Consider the following 14647-nt stretch of genomic DNA (forward strand, 5'->3'; position numbering starts at 1 on the left):
AAATAATCGTACATTATTTTGTAAATTTCGAAACAAAATTAAAATTCTTAAAATCGTTTTTGCAAAAATACACAACTTTTTTTCAAATTTACTAAAATTGTAGTGTAAACACAATTCATTTGTTAATTTCATACTAATTGTTTGAAATGTGCTGTACATTTTTTGTAAATATATATGTAAACGTGCGCATAAAAAATTTGAGTAACAGAAATGTTAAATTTACAACCACGATTTAAGAATTACTTCTACTACTTATATTTGATTTTGAATTTCCTATCATTTGTTTAATCTTTCCGAACCGAATCAAAATATTCTTTCGGTTAGTGCTCAATTTTCACCCATCATTTGTACTGAAGTCTTTAATTAATTTACAAATTTTCTGGTACAAATCGCTAATCTAAACCCTATTCAAGTTGTGAAATATGGAACAGACGAGAGAAAACAAAATTCTCAGCAATTAATTTCAAATTCATAATTCCACTCTCCAAATTGCCTTGGTAATCGTGTCTTCAGTGCTAGATGTTGTACAATTTTAAATTGAATGAAAATGAGAATTTATACCAAACCGACATAATTTATGAAAAATTGGTTCACTTTTCATTCGAGTGTTTAGCGCAACTGATAGATTTCGGCCTTTCTTAAAATGCATTTCAATCAACAGCATCGGCAGTTCATTACAATTGATCTGGACAAAAAAGTGGCTATTAAAAGTCTGTTATAAATAGAAAAACAACCACATGGTACTTTACCGATCCTTAATTTTTTTAAATTTCTAAGCATGTAAGGAAAATTCAGTTTACCATGTTCACTAAAATTAATATGCAAATGTATAGTAATGTTTCTACACGGTACACTGAATTTGAAAATTTTCTACGTAGTATGACTAAGCTTCTTAACGCGTCGTGAATTTTCTGTACAATATACCATACGAAAAGCTTCCTATACATGTTCGGTAAATTTATCAAGAAACGTTTTCAACTGTGATGGGTATCCAGCGAGTCGGCGGCGACGGCAAACAGTTCCAGGCGTTATCATGTTCGGTCAGACGCAAAAGTAGTATAACTCAGCGTTACCTCGAACCTCGGCTGTCGACCACGTGCAGATAAGCTCTGGTAAAGTCTTGGTGAATTACATTCTATTAACGTTTATTGCCGGCCGTTATACGAGCCTGATATGAACCGGAGCAGCGACTCGGTATCCATTTCCACTGTTTCAATAACCCGCTGCGCTGGAAATTAAGAACCGCTCTGGCCCTGCTCCGGAAATTTACAGCCCTGCAAAGCCTGCACATTCGGGGTTTTCGGTCTGTTCATGCATTTGTCAGGGAGACTCGAAACTGCACCGGATTGCATTAGCATCGTACGTCGTTACGTCGGCTCTCACTGTATGTTGCAGAGGTCGTTCGACTGCGTTCGGGTCTAACGGCAACCACGATTCGCATAAAGAGATATGTCCTCCCCAAAATTAAACGCGATCACGCAGCCTACTGAAAGTCGCATGTGTCAACTCTTTCAACCCCGAACGATCTTACGCAGCGTGCATGCCTGTCGTTCACAGCCGCTGTTACACCGTTGTTTTGATGGATGGTCGATGTTTAAACGTTGTCTGAAGAGGTCGTTACGTGTAATTAGTCACCGGCTGAGCGAGGCGTTTCGCATCCCAATAGCCTAATTCTCTCCACTGGCACGTTCACACGCACAAAAAAACCCCAACCGTCTTGTCTGGACCCCGAGCACGATTTTTCCCTCAAAATTTCGTCAGTCGTGACGTGAACGCGTTTAATTTCTTCTCTAATTTGTTCAAATTAGCCGAGCGTGAAATCATGTCGCAGACACGCTCCTTCGTTCGAATCGTTTATACGTCTGCGCGGGGGTTGGAAGGGGTGGTTAAACGCTCCGTCGGCAAGGCAGGATGGTGCTGGTAAGAGTAACTGCTGCCTCCCGGGTAAATCATGCTGCGAACGATTACCCTTGTTCGGGGTTGGTAGGAATGATCGTATATAACAGTGGCCGGTATGAAGTAACGACGACGCTTCTCTGGTGCAGGTACCAATTTATTATTCTGAGCTATTAACGGTAAACGTTGCAAACGCGTGTACCTTCCGTAAAAACTTTTCAAATAAACCTGGCTTATCATTTGATACAACTGCTTGCAGTTGGGCAGATAAATCGTAGTTATGATGAAAAATTATTCCACTTTCTAGGGAGCAGAATTTATTTATTTATTTTCTTCTACCGAGCAGCTTAGTGGGGAAAATGTTGTGATAACGCACATCCAGAGTTGGAAACATTTTCAATGTTATACCTGTATTTTTCGCCGTCTTTGCCCGCACGAAAATTATAAGAAAACGAATTTTACGTGACCTGTAAAGCCCCGAAAAGATATGCTGTAAAAGTTCGTCGTCGTTGATATTTCAACACCCTTTTGAGCCGAGCCTCCAGGAAAGCCCTTTTCCGCAAGGCATAATGGATTATTAACACCCCGCCAGAGTTTCGCTTGTCATCTCGACACATATACGAGAACCAGGTTTATGCGGTGAAATCGTGAAATCACTCGCGGTTGAATACCAACAAACGTTTAGACGCGGACATTTTACTCGGTAATCGTTCATTCATTCATCATTGCAAATGACGTGCTCGCAATGTATAAATGATACGAGAACAGCAATCCGTGTTTATGAAACGGCTCCGTTGTGTATTCAGATTTCCGTCAAATTACCCAACGATGAGATATTCCGTAACAGCAAGAAAAAAAAAAAAAGGAAGTGGAAATAAAAAATGTTAATATCCGCGTCTTGCGCAAGGGCTCAGCTTTAAATTGAACATCAATCTGAACTCTCATTTTCCCTTATTTTCTCGCTTCTTTCTCAACTTCTAATAACCGCTAGATTAGAATTAAACTCGGAAATCAAACGGACAGAATCACGATGGATGAGTTTATCGAATAGATTATGTATAACACGCGTTGCAATGAAATTTCTACGAAAGTGGAGCAAGTCGAGATATCTACGCTTTATAAGCAGATTCAATATCTTTTCGATCGCGAGGACAGGAAATTAAGGGAAATATGAATTATGAAGAAACACACGATTCAATAACTATCGCATGGTAACCCCATTAAAAACGACTTCACTCGCCTACCGAATACGTCGCGGCCATTACTCTCGATCGAGGAATCTCATTTGATTAAAGATTTTGTTGAACAAGATCAATACGTTGTCACTGTCGACACGCTGTCGGCCCATATCAGTTTGACGACGGGTATCTCGCGTTTGCGCGTCGCCAGGGCATTGGATTGAAAAAAAATTCTATACATTATTTATTTTCTCGGACGATTTACGACTGGTGTTTATAGAACATGGAAGATCAGAAAAAAGTGAGAATTTCTATGGATTTGTAATATATCTTACTTGAAAAATTATAACATTGTAGCGAAGCGAACGAGAGATTGATGAACTATATTGTTATTGGTGAAATATAAAGGGTGAAAAATTTCAAACCTGAAAATTATTCCTACAAAAATATTGTATCAGCGTTTTTGTAGCATCGAAATTACAGTCAAAATGGAAGTCTCGAATGACGTGGTAATATCACGCAGCATGTAAGAGGCAAGACCAAAAATATAAATATCAAAAGATGAAGAAGAACGTAAAAAGAGGAAACAATTCAAGGGTGGTAGACTTTCCATTACTTGTAACCCAGATTTCATAGCGCACTTAATAACTGAGCCGCCTAGCCGGGCTATAACGTGAATAGGAAAAAAAAAAAAAATTCATGGTAAACGGAGAGAAGAAAATCGACGAATCAATTCACTGCATGAATAGTATTTTTCATAATTTCGAATAGCAGCTTCCCTCCTCTCGCACAGCACGTCTAGTCGCCGAGTCCCTTTGTGCCCACGGTTCAGTCGGCGATTAAATTCAATTAGTTGGTTAACTCACGTTTATACAAGCGCGTGTCCGTGACGAAGGAAGCTTCTAACCGTGAGCAACATCTGGAGCGTGTATCAGCTGCTGGAAGGAAAGTAAAGCCGCACAATTGTTAAACGGTAATCGGGATTTGGCGGGAAGGGCAAAGAGAAATGTTCACATTACAGCCCGATCGCATTCTTCACTAACATACATGGAAATGGGACACTTTTCCGCTCAACGCAACCTTGGGGCGCAACAAAATTTATAAATTAAAAAATTTTAAAACCGTTTCGCTGCCTCCGTATTTTCATATTGAGTCAGAAACCTGTAGCGCCGCTCACATCGTGAGATGAAAACCGCCCCAGACCCATCTCGATATTCGCTCCCGCTGGATTCCTGGGCTTCTTCCCCTGGGGTCGAACTTCTGTCTCTTTAGAGTCTCGACACTCACGGCGCAAAATACTCGTACTTGGGACGGTGGATCTTTTGCATTTATACCTGGTTTGTCAAGTGCGAAAAATAAACGGGTGATCTATTCACCAGCTGCTCTCTTACCCTCCCTAATTTATCGCGCGAATGACGCAGGCGTTCGTTTAATCAATCGACGAACTAATCGAGGAAACTTTTTGCCACCGTTGATCAATATTTTTTCTGCTAAAATCCAATCCGGTCACTTTGAAGCTGATCGAAACATTGCACCGATGTCACGTATTCGACTGACTACCTGTAGTAACGTAGCTGAACCAGCTAAGCTAGGTTCACCACTTGCTGTGCCTGAAACGAAATGACGCTCAGTGCCACATGAATATGCAGAAGGCTTTCACGTGGCGTCGGTTCTTGTTAAAAAGTTAAAGGTTTTATCTAGCCGAGTCTCTTCTTTATACCCGCAATAATCCTCGTAGGCTTTGGAGACGCTTCGTTAAGCCTACCTGTCGTGTTTGAGTGGCACCGACAAGCGCCATTTTCATTCGATTAGAAAATTTCAACTATTTTTTTCAATCAACCGTTATATTGGGGCAAGATTTACACTCCTGAGGCTCACGGCTGGAGTCGAAATTGAGAGAGGTGACAGGTATACAGTCCGGTTCAAAACTTACCTAGGCTCCGGGCTGATAAAATAAACTAAGATTATAATTAAAAGAAGTCAATCTCGTGAAGTTATCAGTTGAAAAAATGTTACGCCAATATTTAAATGTAAGAAAAATTAAAAACAAAATACAAAGTATAAGCTAAGAGAGCTATGTGAACTTGGCGCCCGATTTGCTCCGATCTAAAATTTTGTTCATTATTTCGGAAGATTTGGGTATGTAGTTGATTGTAGTAAACTCGATTTCGATTGTAGTAGCGCCAATAAAAAAAATGTATCGACGCAAAAAAACGCTCATCCCTCGAGGTTAATGGATCAGGTAATTCTGATAATGTTACCTGCCATATTTTTACTTCTACACTTTTTCGACCGGACGGCACGTCCCGATACGTTGTCAAGCTTTATACATTTCGCGAAGAAAATGTATGCGAAACATTTTTAGATCTGACCTATGAGGCGTTTTGACGAAAATCAATTCAAACCTTGGAGTTTAAGGAGCTGTCGATACCTATAATTCACACAACTGAGTCGAGCATTTAGTAAAACTTGTTTTTCGCGAGTGGCTCTGATATTTTCGGGGTGGTAAATGCGACTTTACAATCCCTTCTGCACGCACTTGCCTTGTGTTTTCCTAAAAATGTGTAGGTTCGTATGCATATACAAGCGTACTTGTCAGGCGTGACGTGGCATGAAGTAAAACGCTCCACGCAATCCATTCCGCATGCGAAAACCCATACAAATATAGAAACTGTACAACCTCTTCTGAAATAAAGATGCATGCATTAACAACTTCGCAAAGAAAACCAATCGAAGTAGAAGAAAAATTACCATCGATCTGAAGTTAATTGACTTCTGCGATAGAATTTCCAGGCTGTTATCGAATGTACCGAACATTACGTATTACAAAAGAAGAATCGTTCTAACACGTTTTGTATCAGTCTTATACCGGTGAAACATAATTAAACTCGAAGAAATCAACGATTTCCTGAAAGGAGAAAACTTGGCGATTTCTTTCTCCGGTTTTTACTCTCACGTCCTTCTTAATCACCTCCGCCTTTTCCGTAACTATTTTTTATTTTCCTTTTCTTCTTTAATGTATTTTTATTTTTTATTTCACCCATACTTTCACCTTGCGCTCTTCCTCCTGCTTCGTCTTTTGAAGGAGAAAGCACATCTAATTGAAACGTTCCAGTTCACCAACATCAACGTCGGGTTCTCTCGCGCGGCAGTTATAATACGCAAATACTAGACCCACTACAACGATATAGAAAATGAGGACGACGTCTGTAATAAAGCCCTCTTTCTCATTTTGACTTCCCTTTGAATGAATGATACGAAAAGGCGAGTCCCACCCCGACTTTGGCAGTGAAAGCAGAAGCACTTCTGCACTAGACGCGTTTTGGGGAAATGAGAAATGAACGTACAAATGTAAATACTAATGGGTATGAGATAGTTGTTGATGGAAAGAAATTATTAGATTAGATAATATTTATTATTATTCACAATTGAACAAAACATTACATTAACAACGGTATAGGACATATAAATAAAAATAAACAATACGCAGTATACATAATAATTATTTATCATCTTTTAAGAAGATATCAGCGCAATAGGTATACATATATAAATCATTAGATAAACTATAAGAGAGAGAGAGAGAGAGAGATTTGTGATTTGTGTATTTTATGCCATAGTAAAACTTTGGGGCAACAAAAAGCATTTTAGCGAAACACATAATATATATAACAAGAAATAACAGAGAAAGTATAACAATCAAGATCGCAGTAGAAAAAAATTGAAGCACAATTGAGTGAAAAATCGACAACTAACAAAGTATATATGAAACATCGTAATTTCAACGGCTACTCGATTGCGCTTATAGTAATTAAAGTATCAAAATTAAAGTATTAAAATTGATCGGTAATATAAATATAAATACATAATCATAAAAATCTACGCTTATACAAGTCTTTTTCTAAGCACTAACCTAGGGCAGAAATTTCAATTTGAAACAAATATGTAAACAGCATAGTTTTTCAAAGTTCAATTGAGGAGGCAGACACCACCGCGACCGGAAGAGAGTGCCAGAAGTAGACAACCGATAGATGGAATGAGTTTCGATAAGTAGAAGTTCTGTGGGGTGGGATGTGGAACGTGAGTGGGATTAAACGTAATGATTTACGAAGAGATATATCAGGGCGCACGAAGATTTCCTTTATACACGATGGCGCATTTTCTTGTAGCATTTGCAAAGTATTTATCCGCAGAAAATTATTAATTTACTTATTTATTATATAAATTACGTCTGCTTCTGCCGATAGCCACCTTAGCTGGTGCCTGTATGGGGTGATGTGTTCGTCCCTCGTTAAATGAAATATAAACCTAATGCCACAGTTTATCAGTCTTTGTAACTTGGTATTGAGCTGAACCGTTAAATCGTAATAAACAAGACAACAATAATCTAGAATGGGAAAAATGAGAGTTGATATTAGTTTAGTTTTGAGCTCAAGTCAAAGTGCATTTCGGTGATACTTGAGCTTATGAAGTGTGAAATGCACACTCCGCGAAACGGCTGAAACATGACTCGCCCAAGATAGATTTGCACACATTACAACCCCCAAATTACGCGCTTCGCTCACATAAGGCAGAGCTGTGTCATTCAGTGCTATACGAGCGAGTGTTGTATGGCCGAGTGAATTTACATTTCCACTGCTGCCCAATATGAGGATCTTCGATTTTCCTAGATTTAGTGTCAGTTGGTTGACTTTAGCGTACTCTGCTATGGCGACAACGTCTTGTTCAATCTTTTGTAAGCCTAGATGGATCTTGGACGGTTCACAGCTGAAATAAATTTGAGTATCATCCGCAAATATCATGTGATTGGAATGTTTAAGTGAATTACTGATATCGTTCATGAATAAGGAGAAAAGTAAATGTCCTAGGACTGATCCTTGAGGTACCCCCGATGCAGTCGATCTCCATTCAGATCTAGCACCAACGTCATCTACGTCTACGTCTACGAGTACGTCCTGAGAGATAAGCAAAGATCCAGCTAAGAGCTGAATCACTAAAATCATAACATCTAAGCTTACGCATTAAGAGAAAGTGAGAACCTTGTCGAACGCTTTGCTAAAATCGAAACGGACAAGTAATGTGACCTGCCCCTTATCAATAGCTCGACTCACATCATCACAAACCCGTAGTAATGGGGGGAGAGAGAGAGAGAGAGAGTGACGGGGAATGTGCGCTGACATCTGACACGAGCTGTCGACTTTTACCTTGTCACAAAGTCGTTGACCTCTTCGCGTGTCACCAAACCCCACGTAGTTATTGTACCTTATAACATGACGTGGCTAGTGATACCGACTACCATTGTAAAAATACTCACGCAACGTGAAAAGTTTCAAGTACCGCTGACCGGCAGGGAGTCACCAACATAGCAGATATCGCTCTCTTGCACCTTTTCACGCGTCAAGATAAATAGCGAAGGGAAAAAGAATGACAGAGGATATGGGAGACGGGATATGGGATGTATACGGGGATGACACGCATTTGAAGCTGAAAACTTGCTCGTACGCAGCATCGTGAAAAGTATTCGTTCAAAACGATTTACGATCTTATCTTGTCACGCGTATCTACCGTCTCCACAATGTATATCTATTTCAATCTTCGTTCGCCGGGAGCTTTCAAATTTCCTGCAAAATGTAAACTTTCACACGTGGTAGGCTTCGTTTTTTCATTTTTTCCTTCATTCTTCTTCTCTATTCTCTCGGTATATGTATCGAAGCCTGTATCACATTACACGCAACCCTCCGTCCTTGGAGCCACCTTCGTGCCTTTACACCTCGCTTTTTCTTCCTCCTCGTCCTAACCGCATGAATTTTCCCTCATTCGGAAACTCTTTTTTGGGGTGAAAACAGGGGATGGCCTTTCTCCGGTAACGCGGATGCTGGGAAAACGGAGGAAAAACTGCTGCCCAGCTTTCACGCCTCAATTTATTCTTTCCCGTACCGTGTATCGCACACATTCACTTCTATCAAATTCGAGCAGACCTAGAGTTTGGCTGTCAAATATGTAACACTTTCAATTCATTTCAAACAGTGGTTGAACGGGACTTCTTGTCAGGTTTGAAATTGTATACCAATTGAAAGGCACAGTGGATGATGCGCGAGTGTATCACGTTTGAATATCTAACGTCAACGAGGGTGAGACAAAAAAGAAGAAAGGAAGGGAACCAGTTTGGCGAATTCATAGACCGCATTCTTCTGTAAGATGTCAAAACCGACAGTCCTTTATCACTATTATTGTTTTTTACGTAACACACCTTACTACTTTTTACTTTTGCAGTCAGAAGCAACCTTCATCCCTGTTAAAGATTCATCACATTCGTAAACGTCACGAACACAATGTCAAGATGCTTTTTGACGTCAGAGAAGTTGAACTCGTAAATAATTTTTTTTTCATACCATTATATCAATGTGCAAGAATAAGCCTGAATGTTGTATGTTCTTAGAATCCGTGCGGCGATATTGATTTGGAAAAAGAAAACAGTTTCTTTTTTCAATGTTCAACGTATTTTGAAGCAACGTGTTATACGACAGCGTATCGTGTAACTTGCGGGTAAGTTTCATAAAATATCACCCTCACCGAGGCAAGCAGTTTGGGTTAGTTCGCCGCTGCTTGTGGGGGTTCAATTAATTAGCCAACTCACGATGAGTGGTAAATAAGAAGGAAACCGGCAGCTCTACGCAAGGAGGAACGTTGCTCGGGCTTTAATCAAAGATTCATCATTTTGAGATATTTCCAAAAGTGTCCAATTCAGAAATAGAACGAGATTAACGCGCAAGATGATATCAGTTGAGGAGAACGTGTGTTCCTGCTTCTGAGCGTTATGTACCCAGAGACTTTATGGGGTGTGTGAAAAGTTTGCGTAGAAAATGTTGAATTTACGTGCTGAAACATGGAGAGATGACATCGGCTGAAATAACAAACACTATTTATCCAGCTCCTCGGTGCGTGTCACGCTGGTATAATTTACAACTTGGATAAATGTCTCGACAAACAAGCTATATATGAAGCTACACATCGAAGCATGAAATCTTTACTCTCCTGTTTTTCTTCGGTGATACCGAATTTATTCACGCGACGTTGAATCTTGGACGTTTATTTTTGGCAAATACGAAAAACAAAGGCCGCCTGGGTAAGCCAAACCTCGAGAACCGTTTCCATGACGAAATTTATCGTTTGATACAAGTGCCTATACCACATGACGCTACCGTCTAAAGAATAATAGCAATTTACTTCCACCTACTTGATCTTTCTCGGTCTTATAGGTACTTTCGACAGTTGATATTATATCGTCTAACACATGTGCGCTCAATTACATAGATATAAAAGTGTAATTAAGAAGTGCTGCGCGTGTGCCGAACCGTGACAAATCGCCAATGGACTGAGTTTTTCGAGGTGTACAAAAAATGTATACCTCGTACACAAACAAAGGTGCGGGAGTTCGGAAACTTATTTTAGTTTATTGATCATCGTCAATAACCGAAATTCATCATGCCGTAGAAATTAATATTTCTCACTAATAAGCGATTGCGTATAGTAAGGTTTGAAGTTAGCATTCGGCTGACTTTAACTGCAAAGTTTAACTTTCTTAATCTTAACTTTCTGTGAAAGCTAAATTCACGAGCGAAAGTTAACTGAAAGGATCAAAGTAATTATCAAAATTAAACAATTCTGGGCTGTCAGAAATATTTGAGGATATCCAAAGTGAGTTCGAAGTGTCTGACGGGTCCTTACCGCTAAATTGAAATATTATTGTCACGTCATTTCAATTCTGCACAATTGGTGCAAAAATGTTTGCGTGGACGCAATTTTTAACTGTAAAAAAACGCTTATTGGCCAATAAAAATCTTTACGACCCTACAAGCACCTTAGCAGCTTCACACCGTGAATGATTCATTCGAAACACTGCATCCCTGCAGATGGTCTTTAACGAGTTCTAGCGACGCGTGCGGTCTTGAAAGATAAAACGCCTGAGCGCATAAGCGCGACATTGCACGGGCACGTAGTCTCAATTTGAATATGGTTCCGTATTACGTATCATAGATGCATGCACCCCTACTCTTTACCACTTCACAACACTTTTCAATTCCGCATCCCTCCGTTCCTCGCTCATCTGTTTCCACCAAGATCCAAGATGGCGCCATAGCGTACAAGGCTCGAGGGTTGGATCCAAACGCGCGCGGCGCGAACGCGACGCTTCGAAAGCTCAGTCAGTGGTGCGACTCCGTTTGAGTCAGACCGGTGTTCCGTGATCGAGGCGCAGAGTACACTTACCCTACGCATTTTAGCATGGGAGGCAGGACGTAGTGTCTGACTCGACAGTGATACTTTCTACTGTGATAAATCTAGCCGGTTGAAGTCAAAGACGCAGGCTGCTTTTTACACTTATCCAATCCGTATAAATAATGAAGTTCAGATAAAAATTGATCTAATCGTCAATAATTCTACTTTCTCTTAAAGGCAGTACATCGCCTGTTTCTCGTCGTGAAATATCGCCGTAAAGTATTTCAAATTATATTTCTTTCCTATATGTCGTTTTTATACCTAACTGAAGTTCCAGAGAAGTTTTGGTAAAAATTGTGTCGGCAACCGCATCACATGTATTTGGTAAGATGAGAGCGAGATTTTAAGATTCCATGGTGTCACAACAATCGAAAGTAAACCGGTAAAAAGTAATGTATATGTATATATTTTTCTGAAAAAGTGAAAAGTCAAATGAGCGCCATCTTAGACTTAACGTACAACGTTCATCTTCCGAGAGAATATTTCTTTCAACCCGAACAAACTTCTGACAACCCGGTTGAATGATTAGAAATCATAAGTCGAGCGACCTTCTGTCATTTTTAACCATAGGATTAGCTTGTACCATGTGCCAAATATAGCGATATGAACAACCGTACTTATCGCTGATTCTATATCTATATAACGTTAGGATGTTTCAGAAAAAAATAATTTGCAAATTTCTACCGTGATGTTAGCGTTGTACGTTAAGTTTAAGATGGCGCTTATTCTCGATTCTGCACGTTTTCTAAAAAACTGAAAAGTCAAATGAGCGCCATCTTAGACGTCACTTAGAACACGCGTCTTTGGAGAGAATCTTTCTTTCAATCCGAAACTTTTCAGAGGGTGCCAGGATGGAAATTTGTAAATTATTTTGTCGGGCAACACCCTAATGTATATACATATATATATATATCTGATAATTAGTCGTAATAGTTTTACTTCTATAGTTTTTAGTAACGGAGGGTATTACTAGAAATTATGTAAGTAAAACTACTACGTCTAATTCTCAGACCGTAATCACCGAATGCGTTAGTAAAAGAGTTAGCCAAGTTTCCTCCGAGCTGTGCGCTAGAAAGTAAGAAAAAAATAGTATTTCTCTACTTTAGGCGGTAGCGTGAATGTTGCTCAAACACTGGAAGCCGATATGACAATGGCCCGAATCGGCTGGACCCATAATTCACACCGCGGTAATGTTATTTTGGGGATGGAATCCGAAGCACAAAGGGTTCCTGGTAGGAATTATCAAGTGGGCTCGTCGCTTCGCGTCTCGGCTCGCTTCAATTTACCACTTTCAACCCGCCTCGCCGTCGAGCCGTTCATTTCGGATGCGTATACCAAACGCCTCCCACCTCCCGGAAACCCGCGGACCGCTCCAATGTATAATCGTGCACGAATGTGAGGAAGTTCGGGTTGCATCCAAGTAGGGATGATTTCTATCTTGACCCCCCGCCTGGATCAGTTTGAATAGATACGGACTGATTGCGGGGCTAACGAAGCTTAGAGGGTGAAGGAGTAATTATACCCTCTCTCTTGCCGATCTCCGCCGACCGTGCAAATCGAGCCCGAAGCCACTTGTCCCGGGGCGAATTTTTCCGATAAAAAAGGGGAAGCCGCGGAGGGACGGGGAACGGAAAGATAACGTCTTGAATTCAAATATCCTCACTTTCAATCTGAATACAGGGAATACGCCACGGGGTGCCAGACACTACCCTTCCATGCATATTACTTTCTCGTACCAATATACCACGCATTTCTGAAACGGCAGCTAGCCCCGCACGGCAGCCATTTTCTTTTCCGCAAGCCAAGCGTCGCGGACAGAATTGCGCGGTTATCTAGCTCCGTTTACGATGCTGATGGATGAGGTTTTTGTCATCTTTTTCCTCAACGTCGAACGCTGCAGGCTGAGGTTCGGGGATTGGTCAATGATCTTGTTCCTTTTCGTCAAAGCCAAGAAATTGCGGGCAGAGATTTGCGGACAAAGGCTGCCTTGGGTCCTTAATACCTTGAGATCGATTAGCGATACAAAAGCCGATACTAAGGTGTACGGGAAATATACACGTCGAGGTGAGATTTTCGCCGGATTATCAGTCAAGTCCTGCGGGGTATTGGGAGATTGGAGAAGGCTCGAGACCATTTGGTAATTGAAAAAGCTTTCGAGTGAACGGGGCTGAGACCGTTTGATTGTGTACATCTGCAAAGGAGACGCCGCGTCCTTGGTGCATTCAATTTTTTCGCTTCACGTGCTCGACGCCTTGTGCTGCACAGGCGGACGTGAAATGAAGTTGGAGAAGGTGTTGACAGTTCAGTAATGAAAGACGAGTACTGGGTTGGGAGGAGGGGCTGTGCACCGCATGACCCACTGGCGAAATCCTTCCTCTTTCACGTCAACTTACTCAAGCCTCGATTCACCTCCTCGAGCTTTGCCGAGAAATTTTTCATTCTCGTGTGAAATCGAATTCCGCTTAAAATTAGTAAAACGTTGCGATTACATGTAAGCTTGTTATATATCTTTCTATATTCATACTAATATATAAGAGGTTTTATTTCTTTGTCTATTTGTCAACGTTAAACTGAACAACCAATGAACCGATTTACCTGAAACTTGTATCGATATCTTCACTGTGACTGCGGAAGTAATATAGGCAGCTACATACATCACGCGGTTATGAACAATCACTCATTTTACCCGTATGCGAATCGATCGTCGAGATAACTCTGCCTTTCGCACCATCGTCGTTTATTTTCCCCCACACAATGCGTATGCGTATTACGCATGGTATTTATACCCCGAGTATACGGGGAATGAATGAATTATTCGGCACCGCGGCAGGTAACTTGTGGTGGATTGCGTACCTGCTCGGATATGCGTCTGCAAATACGCAATACTTTGATGATGGTTGTTGTTCGAAAAGTGAAATGTTCATTTTTCCAAGTCCGCACTTGCCTGATGAACAGTTTTTGCAATTTTTTTCACCCATGCTGTAATGTTTTAATATATGCACCCCGCAATATTAATTCCATCCAAAATAGTGTTTAAGGGTGGGGGTAAGGGTTTCAGCGTAAAAAAGAAACACTTTTCTTGTGAATTTTTTTTTAAAAGTATGGATTGAGCAAATTTATTCAAATCTTTTGTACATTATTGAGTATACTTTTAACAATATTCTGTAATTTTTTCATGCGGAAATATTGAAAAACAAGCCGATGACAGAGCTTGCCCCAGAAGGTCTTAGAAAAAAAACAATTGCGGTGTTCACTATATCACGGTCGGAAATTATCTGAAATCAAAAACCATTAAA

The 14647-nt window shown here is 40.4% G+C and overlaps 1 protein-coding gene across 8 annotated transcripts in view; it reads left to right on the top strand.

Moving 5' to 3' along the window:
- LOC124303477 (synaptotagmin-7) overlaps positions 1 to 14647 on the top strand; it is a 205926-nt gene that overhangs the window by 142248 nt on the left and 49031 nt on the right. For 2 of the 8 annotated variants that reach the window (XM_046760718.1, XM_046760717.1), the window contains exon 1: positions 11297 to 11675. The exons of 5 other annotated variants lie outside the window; for them this stretch is intronic. The gene's annotated coding sequence lies outside the window, so the exon portion shown is untranslated. Of the gene's footprint in view, positions 1 to 11296; positions 11676 to 14647 lie in introns of those variants that run through there. One more of the 8 variants, XM_046760719.1, reaches the window with a different exon arrangement.

The sequence above is a fragment of the Neodiprion virginianus genome, chromosome 4 (assembly GCF_021901495.1).
Source record: "Neodiprion virginianus isolate iyNeoVirg1 chromosome 4, iyNeoVirg1.1, whole genome shotgun sequence".
NCBI classification, from domain to species: Eukaryota; Metazoa; Arthropoda; class Insecta; order Hymenoptera; family Diprionidae; genus Neodiprion; species Neodiprion virginianus.